General features: G+C 46.5%; 1 long non-coding RNA gene across 1 annotated transcript; it reads left to right on the top strand.

Annotated features, from left to right (window-relative positions):
- Window positions 1-203: 203 nt before the first annotated feature.
- LOC144366971 (uncharacterized) lies at window positions 204-8212 on the top strand. Its single transcript, XR_013426205.1, has 4 exons — window positions 204-338; window positions 1834-1960; window positions 3432-3649; window positions 5865-8212. It is a non-coding gene; the product is annotated as an uncharacterized LOC144366971 (long non-coding RNA).
- The last annotated feature ends 800 nt before the right edge of the window (window positions 8213-9012 follow it).

The following is a 9012-nucleotide window of genomic DNA, read 5'->3' as shown; positions in this document are numbered from 1 at the left end:
GTTATTTGGTTATTATTGGGATTCGGCGAGGCCCTCTTCCTACCGAAAGTCCTCGGTAACCAGAGGATACTTCAACCGTCCGGGCCTCCATCCTACTCAAGACTGCATCCTCCCAGCGCCTGCCGGGTTCTGCAGGACAAGCCTCTGGGAGGTGCGCTCCGCCTGCGGAGCTTCTGCAGCCTCTGCGCCCCGAGCTTCGCTGAGGAGGCGCCTCCACACCGACTCCGTCCAGGATTAAGTCCGCTTAGAATGTTCAAGAAGTTGACTGGGAGGAGGCTTTAGAATTTCCCGTCCAGTTGTTCTGACATTGCAGCCAGAGTGAACCGAGGAAAACCCAGGTAACGTTTTACTTTTTGCGTTTCATTGGTGGGGCGGGGGGAGAACACACCCCCAGGGAAACGCAAACAAAGTCTAAAGTTTGCTGTTAGGACAGAGGTTTCAATTAGGAGCCGAATCCTTTACTCAAAAACCTGATTTTGCTTAACTTTTGTGAATCATCTTATTGGAATCTTTTTCACTCTTATTAATGAAATATTTGATTTTACTTCAGAGAGAATTGGTCTTAGAAATGCAGGAATATATTTGGTAAGTCTTTATTGAAGATTTTTGCTGCTGTTGTTCAAGATGCATTGTTTTACTTTTTACTAATATTCTTCAGGCTCCAAAAGCACAGTTAAACTGTACTTGTGGAAGAAACTGAAAGATGAGGTCTGTTTGCTTATTTTAGCAGGGATTGAGTTGGAAAACAAGTTTTAAGCACGGTGGAGATAGTTCTGATCAGTCAGCCCCTCTCCTCTGTCCTCTTTTCCACCCTGGGCTGCTCTTTGGCCCTGGAAGGCTCCTGAGATTCCATCCACTGGCTGGCTTGGACCCTGCTCCCCCACCATCCCCAGGATCCCAGACTTCGCACCGACCGAGATGCTGTAAACACAGCCACTTCCCACACACCAACCCTCCCTTCAGAGAGGGGGAGTAAAGAGAAGAAAGGGGACAAAAGAGAAGATTGTGGAAACTAATCTCCAGAGAGAATCAGGGCCTTGGGCAGGGCCTGTATGGAAGAGGAACAAAAGATTCCCCAAGGCCTGCTTCCACTAACAGATTGTGAGATCAATACGTAAAAATGGAGTCACTATAGAAAACCCCCTATCTGGAGTTCATCATTTAAGTGTAAAAACATATCCTTCTTAGAAAATAAAATGGCGTTTGTATAATTGGAGCATGAATCTGAGGGCCTCAATCTGGGTTTTGCTTCCTATTTTATAGTCACAGTATGACTTAAATAGCTGTGTTCCTTATTTGGTGCTGCCCTCCTCTGTTAACATTTCCCTTCCTCTAGTCTTCCATTTTCCATCACAGCTACCCACATACCGGTGTTTAGTATTTCATATTCATAGTTACTCAAACTATACACAGAAAAGGAGAAAATATGCGTATGCATGTGTCTCCAAAAGGTGGTCTCACTGGCCTGGGAAACAAACCTGCGCTCAGTCTGGCGGCAGACCTAAGCCATTGTGGGGCGCTAGATATGCTCTCCAAGTCCCCTGAGGGGCAGCTCTCTGCTGGCCGACAGGAGCACTCCCTGCAAACTGCAGAGCGGAGAAGACCTGAAGGTCTACCACAGGGGCAGCACAGCCTCGGGGTCCTAATTCCAGCCCTCTCAGTGTCACCTGTGTGAACCCACCCTCCAGAAGTGGGGGAGGCCAGGTGACCTCCCATCGCCCTGGCTCTCTACTGCACCTCAGCCACTCCCACTCTGAGCCCGGCAGGCAGGAGGCTGCCTGCTCTGCCCACTTAGCCCTGTCCCTCCTCCCTCCCCACTTTCCTTCTCCACAGCTTTTGCCCTAAAGCCAACGAAATACGAAGCATGTCCATAAGATGTCTCCTTGAGGAGTTTGGCCAAGTGTCGCGAGTGCTTTCCAGTCCTGCAGCCACACTGTAGCTGCGAGTGAGCTGCAGCCACGTAAGTGAAGAGCCAATAGAGGAACAGCCACTCTCAGCTGCTTGCCCGTGACTGGGGTGACAGGCACTCAGAGTTCCACCTTCCCATCAAATGCAGGAGTCCTTTTCAGAGCTTCCTGATAGTGGACCTCCACCCATTTCTTGAAAACGAATCATGAGGAATGCCTGTTGGAAGCTACATGCTTCAGACCTAGGAGTCCAGAAATGTCCTCTCCTCTGGGGCCAGTTGATCCCCAGTAGAAACCCCTTACCCAGATGCACTTCTGGTTCCCATCCCGCCCCCACCCCTGCGCGGAGGGAACGACCTGGTCCTGCAGAGCTGGGCTCACATGGGTTATAGGGACTGCTTCAGGGCCTCAGAGCATGCTGAAGACCCCTTTGCCCACCTCTCCCTCTGGGAGGGGGTGCAGCTCTGGGGTCTGGAGGGGCGGATCTAGAACATCAACCACTCTCTGTCACTTGGGCCCCTGAGCACAGTTGCTCCCTGAGGTGTGAATGCAGATCCATCCTGACTCTCCCCGCTTTTGCTCAGTGTGTTTTTCTTTGGAATCTTAGGAAGATAATAAAGCTGAGACTGGTATAGGTTGAGGTAAAAGGAAGGAAGAGAGGCTCTTAACTGCCAGGCCTGGCTCCCAAGAAGCTCTACTAGGGCTTGGGCAAAGCCCAGCATGTACTTGCCTGGGACCTCATGGGACAGAGATGGGGACACAAAAGTGGGAGTTAGGGACTCCACTTCCTGGTCACCATCGGCCTCGGGAGCCTCTCAGGCAGGGGTGGGCTGTCTGCTCTGTGGAGATGACAGTGCTGCGTGGCAGAGCGTGAGGACTAGAACCTCTGTGCTGAGCACAGGACGCTGACCCAATGGCCACTCTTTGAGTATGCGAGGATGCTGCTTTTCCTTGACTAAACACGCCACTGTCCCTCTCCTGCTTCTGACTTTCACACTGTCTGCTGGACCCAGTGTGGAAATGGCCTCACTAAACCAGTTCATTGTACTAAAACCACGCTCGGGGCGACGCGAGTGGTGCAGGTTTCAGGGGGAAAGATTTCAGACACCATACTGTGATGGCATGTGCTTCCTCACTGCCTGACCTGGGGAAAGATTTCAGACCCCATACTGTGATGGCATGTGCTTCCTCACTGCCTGACCTGGGGAAAGATTTCAGACACCATACTGTGATGGCATGTGCTTCCTCACTGCCTGACCGCGGGAAAGATTTCAGACCCCATACTGTGATGGCATGTGCTTCCTCACTGCCTGACCACTGGGGGAAAGATTTTAGACACCATACTGTGATGGCATGTGCTTCCTCACTGCCTGACCACTGGGGGAAAGATTTCAGACACCATACTGTGATGGCATGTGCTTCCTCACTGCCTGACCGGGGGAGCACAGAGCTGCCCGAACTCCTACCATGTCCTTTAAAACCCATTCAAACTTCGAGGTTTTCCTAATCAAATTCTGTTCTCAGATACGTGCATCACATCACATCACGCACACATCGTTCCAGAATCCTCTTCACAACAACCCACAGCAGCTGGCCTGGAGTGGCCACTGACAGGCCATCAGTGGACACATGAAGTCTGATAGCTGAACATGGGTGAGGGTCCTCATGCTCCATCATGTGGAGTGCCGAGCCTAGAGCAGAAGTCATGGAGCAGCAGCCAGCAGGGTGGATGTGACATCCAGGTATGTTTTCCTTGGTACAAGAATCGTTTTAGAAATGGAATTTCATGTATTTTTTTTTTAGAAATTAGTGGTTAATATAAAAATTAAAGTTTACTAGCTTCCCTTGCACATATGTTAGAATGTTTTTGACTGCAAGTAAAAGAACCCTCAACTCACACTGCCTTTACAAAGGCCTGGGTGCTCTCAGACTGTTCCTGAGATTCCTGGGATTGATTGCTTTAGGATCTAACTGTGCTATTGGGGTCTCAGACTCCTTTTTTCTCTCTGTTTGGCCATCTTAATGTTGGCTTCATCTGCAGAAAGCCAGCAAATGTCAAGACAGAGCCTCTGTTCAGAGAATAAAGAGATTTGTTCTTTCTGAGCCTCTCTTATAGAAGCAAAATATCTTTCCTGGAAGTTCCCCTGGCATGTGGGCTAGAACTGGGTCACATGTCTCTCCATGAAACATTCCCTGGCAGGGAAGAGACACTTCCACTGCTTGGCTTGGATTCTTTGCCTAGGGCACAATTGATGCTTGGAAATACCAGCCCATGTGTACCACACCGTAAAAAGCCAAACGTCTGGCTGTGTTGCAACCAAGTTCCACAGAGTGACAAATGTCTGTAGCTTCCCCATCTTTGGACCTAGAGAACAGTCTCTGCTCTCCATGGGCCCCACACCTGGACCTTGTCAGAATTTGGTTTGCCACACCTTGTTCATACTTCTTCATCTGGGGAATTTCAGCTGTCTTGATGTTTGTGGGTACCTGAGCTATAGATGCCCTAATGGTGAATGGATACTGGTGATAGTTGTCTATAGTGATGTGACAAGCTGTCCCGAAACTTAGTGGCTTAAAACAAGAAGTCTTTATCAGGTAGAGGGTCTCTGGTCTAATTTCGAGGTCTTTGATCCACTTTGAGTTGAGTTTTGTGCATGGTGACAGACAGGTGTTTAGTTTCATTTTGCTTCATTTGAATTTCCAGTTTACCCAGTACCATTTGTTGAAGAGGCTAACTTTTCTCCAATGTATGTTTTTGGCACCCTTGTCTAGTGAGATAACTGTGTTTATGTAGGTTTGTCTCTGTTTTTTCTATTCTGCACCATTGGTCTACATGTCTATTTTGGTATACACACACACACACACACACACACACATATACCTTTTATATTACTGTAGCTTTGTAGTATAGTTTTAGGTCTGGTATTGTGATACCTCCTATTTCACTCTTCTCGCTAAGGATTGCTTTGGCTATTCTGGGTCTCTTTTTTTTCCAAATTAATTTCATGATTACTTTTTCTATTTCTATAGGAATTCAAATTGGAATCATATCCAATCTGTATAGCACTTTTGGTAGTATGGCTATTTTGACAATATGAATTCTGCCTATCCAAAAGCATGAGAGATCTTTCTATCTTCTAAAGTCTTCTTCAATTTTTTTCTTCAGCGTTTTGTATTTTTCATTGTAGAGGTCTTTCACCTCTTTTGTTAAATTGATTCCCAAGTATTTTATTATTTTTGAGGCTATTATGAATGGGGTATTTTCCTAATTTATCACAGATATATAGAAATGCAGTTTAGATATTCCTTAGGAAACTTTGAATGGAACTATCATTTGACCCAGCTATTCCACTCCTCTGTCTATACTCAAAGGACTTAAAATCAGCATACTACAGGGATGCAGCCACATTAATGTTTATAGAAGCTCAATTCACAATAGCTAAACTGTGGAGCCAACCTAGGTGTCCCTCAGTAGATAAATGGATAAAGAAACTGTGGTATATACACAATGGAATATTACTCAGCAATAAAAGAGAATAAAATCATGGCATTTGCAGGTAAATGGATGGAGTTGGAGAATATCATGCTAAGCGAAGTAAGCCAATCCCCAAAAAACAGAGGCTGAATGTTCTCTCTGATGAGTGGATGCTGATACATAATGAGGTGGGGGGCATGGGGAAAATGGAGGAACTTTGATTGGGCAAAGGAGAGGAGGGGAGAGGGTGGGAGGGTCATGGGGGCAGGAAAGATGGTGGAATGAGATGGACATCATTACCTTAGGTACCTGTCTGACTGCACATGTGGTGCCACACTATATCGTGCACAACCAGAGAAATGAAAAGTTGTGCTCTGCTTGTGTACAATGAATCAAAGTGCATTCTGCTGTCATATATAGCTAATTTGAATAAATAAATAAGTGAATTTATTTTTTTAAGAAAGAAGCCTTTATTATTGCAGAGCTTCTGAGGCTTGGCACCTGGGAGCGGCTGTTCTTGGTATTTTGGCTCCAGGCAGTGACATTCAGTCAGGATGTAAATGAACCACAGTCACCTGAAGGCCTGCCTGGCTGGAGGACCTGCTCTGAGATTGTCCACCTGTGCTTCTCGGCCACTCACGGCAAGTAACAGCTTCCCTTGGTGAGGCTGGACCCAGAGAGCCATCAATGCAGATGCCACCAGGGCTGGAGGATGTCCCTCCAGAAATGGAACCGTGGCTTCTGCTTCGTCCTGTGGCTCAGAGTCTGTGCCCTGGCACGCGGCAGGAAGGGACCACACAAGGATGTGAATTCTAGAAGATGAAGGTCATGGGGCTGTCTTTTAGGCTGGCTGCCACAGCTGTGTCCTGCATAATTACTCTGAAAAGAGCATATAAAGATAAAGTTTACTAGCTTCCCTTGCACATCTGTGAGAACGCTTTTGGCTGCAAGTAAAATAACCCTCAACTCAAATTACCTTTAAATAAGGCTCTTTAGAGGACTCTGTGGTCTCAGACTTTCCAAGCATTAAGATTCCCAGGACTGATTGTGTTGGGGTTTCTTAGTGTGGCCATGAGTTTTCCAAATGCTGAATATTACTGTCAACTAAGTTGACAGTAAACAAGTTAGTTACAGGGCCAGCTCCAAGCAGAGGTGATCTCATCTCACCGTTTCACCTCCCACCCCATTTTATGAGCAGACTCAGTCTTTGTTATTCAGTTGCAAGAAAACAAGATTCTACCAATGAAATCAGACATCCAGACTCCCAGCAGAAGCTCTAGTGTACCAGCTGCCTGATGAGACTGGTTGTGTCCACCAGTCTGCAGCTATCAACATCTTAACATGGATGGAAGACAGCAAGCGCTGGGCAGAGGGATCTGGCAGGGATTTGGGTAAAGGCAAGGAAAACACCGGTGAGGTCATCGGGATTTGAATATTGCTAGAGACAAAGAAACGCATGGGAACCAGCTCTAGTCCAACTGCTAAGGTCGCCAAGCTTGTCCAGTTAAATCACCCTGGGCATTTGTGACACAGCAATCTCGGCCACACACATTCCTAAGGCTTGCCCATGCACCTTTTCCCAAACAAACAAACAAAAATCCCAGAGCATCACAGGGCTTGTATTTACCACCGGACAGCCATGACAACTAGAAACAAAGAGCTGGCCCAGCTGAATTCAGCCGGAATTTCTTTTTTCCCCTCTTGCATGAAATAGTTACATTGTGAAGGACACACACAGCTACTGAAAGATTGATATAGCTTTCAGACAAAGACTCATTGGCAGTATTTATAGCTGATTGTGTAATTAAAAAAACCTCAGGGCATGACGCTATCCTTGACTGGTCTTATTTTTAGAAGGCTTAGAAATCTCTCCACATGTAAAAAGCCTCGCCTGTGATCAAAGCTCTTTGTTATCAAGTGGTCATTAGAAAGATGTAGGTGGGCATGGCACCAGACGTCTGTCATGCTGGAGCCACAGCTGGGCTTGAGGAGGTGCTTGTGCCCACTCCTCAGGCACCTGTGGAGAACTTGTCTTCAGATAAATTTTAAGCTAAATATTTCAAGGACCCCACAACATCTTTGAGTGACAGTAGCCAGTGTACCCTAACTCGCTCAGCCAGGCATCTCATGAGCAAAACAGATGCCAGACCCAACAAACAGATCTCTTGAAATGGAAAGTTTATGGTATTTAAACACTGAAAATTGGTGCAAGAAAAAAGGGAAGACCTCCCCCTTCCACGGTTTCCACCTTTTGGGTCTCCTTCTTCCTCCGGGGAGAGGTCCTTTCTGCTGTCCTTTAATAAAGCTTCTACTTGCCAGTCTGAAAAAAAAGAAAGAAAGAAAGAAAGAAAAAGGAAAATTGGTGCAAAAGCTGAACAAGGGCATGAGTCTCCCACAGACAGGGGAGGCGGAGAGTTTCAGTTTCCCTGTGTTCAGAACTCTCTTTAGAAGTTTTGGTTTTGAACTATGTAACTTTCTCAAGTGAGAATGCAGAGTAAACATACTTCCAACATCTACACGCAGCTGTGAATCTTGAAGGAGCGTTTGCTCAAGTGGCTGGTTGACTCTGTGTTTATTCTAGGCAAGTCCTTTAGGGCGCCCTTGCATCCCATGCACCTGGATCCTCCTGCTTTAGCAGAAGCTTCTTGGTAAGTATTTTTCATGATCTCTGTCCCCACCTCTTACCTGGTTCTCCTGACGTCAGAGGATGAGTTAGCTTTGCCAGATGGTTGTGGTAATAAATGCACAGGAAACAATAGAATGCAGGGCTTTTCTCCTGAAAATTGGGTAGCTTTTCCTGGGAAAAGTTAATAAATACAAAGAAAACTGACTTTGTTTAGAACGTTTTAATTTTCTACAAACACACGTTTCATTACATTTTTCACTTCTAACTCTCTGGGGACACAGATTGGCTTTAGCAGTTCTACAGGCATTGAACCTGGGGGACTGTGAACTCCATGATTCATAAAAGTGTCTAGGGGGAACTTGTCTTCAGATACAGTCTGGACCTTGAGGACTTGCTTGGAGGTGCTGGCAGGGCAGTGTAGCTACTCAAGTACCTTTGACAGAAGAATGGTCCTCCTCTGCAGGAGAAGGTCTCCTCTTCCACCATGTGCTCAGCAGTGAGGGGGGGACTCACATGGAGAGTGAGGGAGGAAGGGGACACCACCCAGCCAGCAGGTCAACCCGTGACAGATGTCACACCAGATTGTCCTCCAGATTGCCCGCTAGCAACAATTGGAAACCTCCTGAAGTGGCTGGGGAAATTCATGCAGATGCTGAATCCATCAGAGCAGTGCCGACCAGCCGCCCTGTTCCCAACTCCAACTCCCACACACAGCGTTCACGACTGGCAGGACATGAATGTCTTCACAACAGTAAAACTTGCCATTTTAAATCAGCAAAAATGAAATATATGCTACATTCAGGAGAAACGAATGGATTAGACATTTGGGAAGTTATAAAGTTGAAAAAAGACATTATTAACAGTACTGCTAAATTTTTTAAAACTTTTTTTTAGTTGTCGATAGACCTTTATTTTATTTACATATTTTATGGGGTGCTGAGAATTGAACCTAGTGCCTCACATGCCAAGCAAGTGCACTACCACTGAGCCCAGCCCAGCCCTGA

This window comes from Ictidomys tridecemlineatus, chromosome 9 (assembly GCF_052094955.1).
Source record: "Ictidomys tridecemlineatus isolate mIctTri1 chromosome 9, mIctTri1.hap1, whole genome shotgun sequence".
Classification (NCBI taxonomy): Eukaryota; Metazoa; Chordata; class Mammalia; order Rodentia; family Sciuridae; genus Ictidomys; species Ictidomys tridecemlineatus.
The sequence above is the reverse complement of the archived record's forward strand: the minus strand, read 5'-3'. Positions and strand labels throughout refer to the sequence as shown.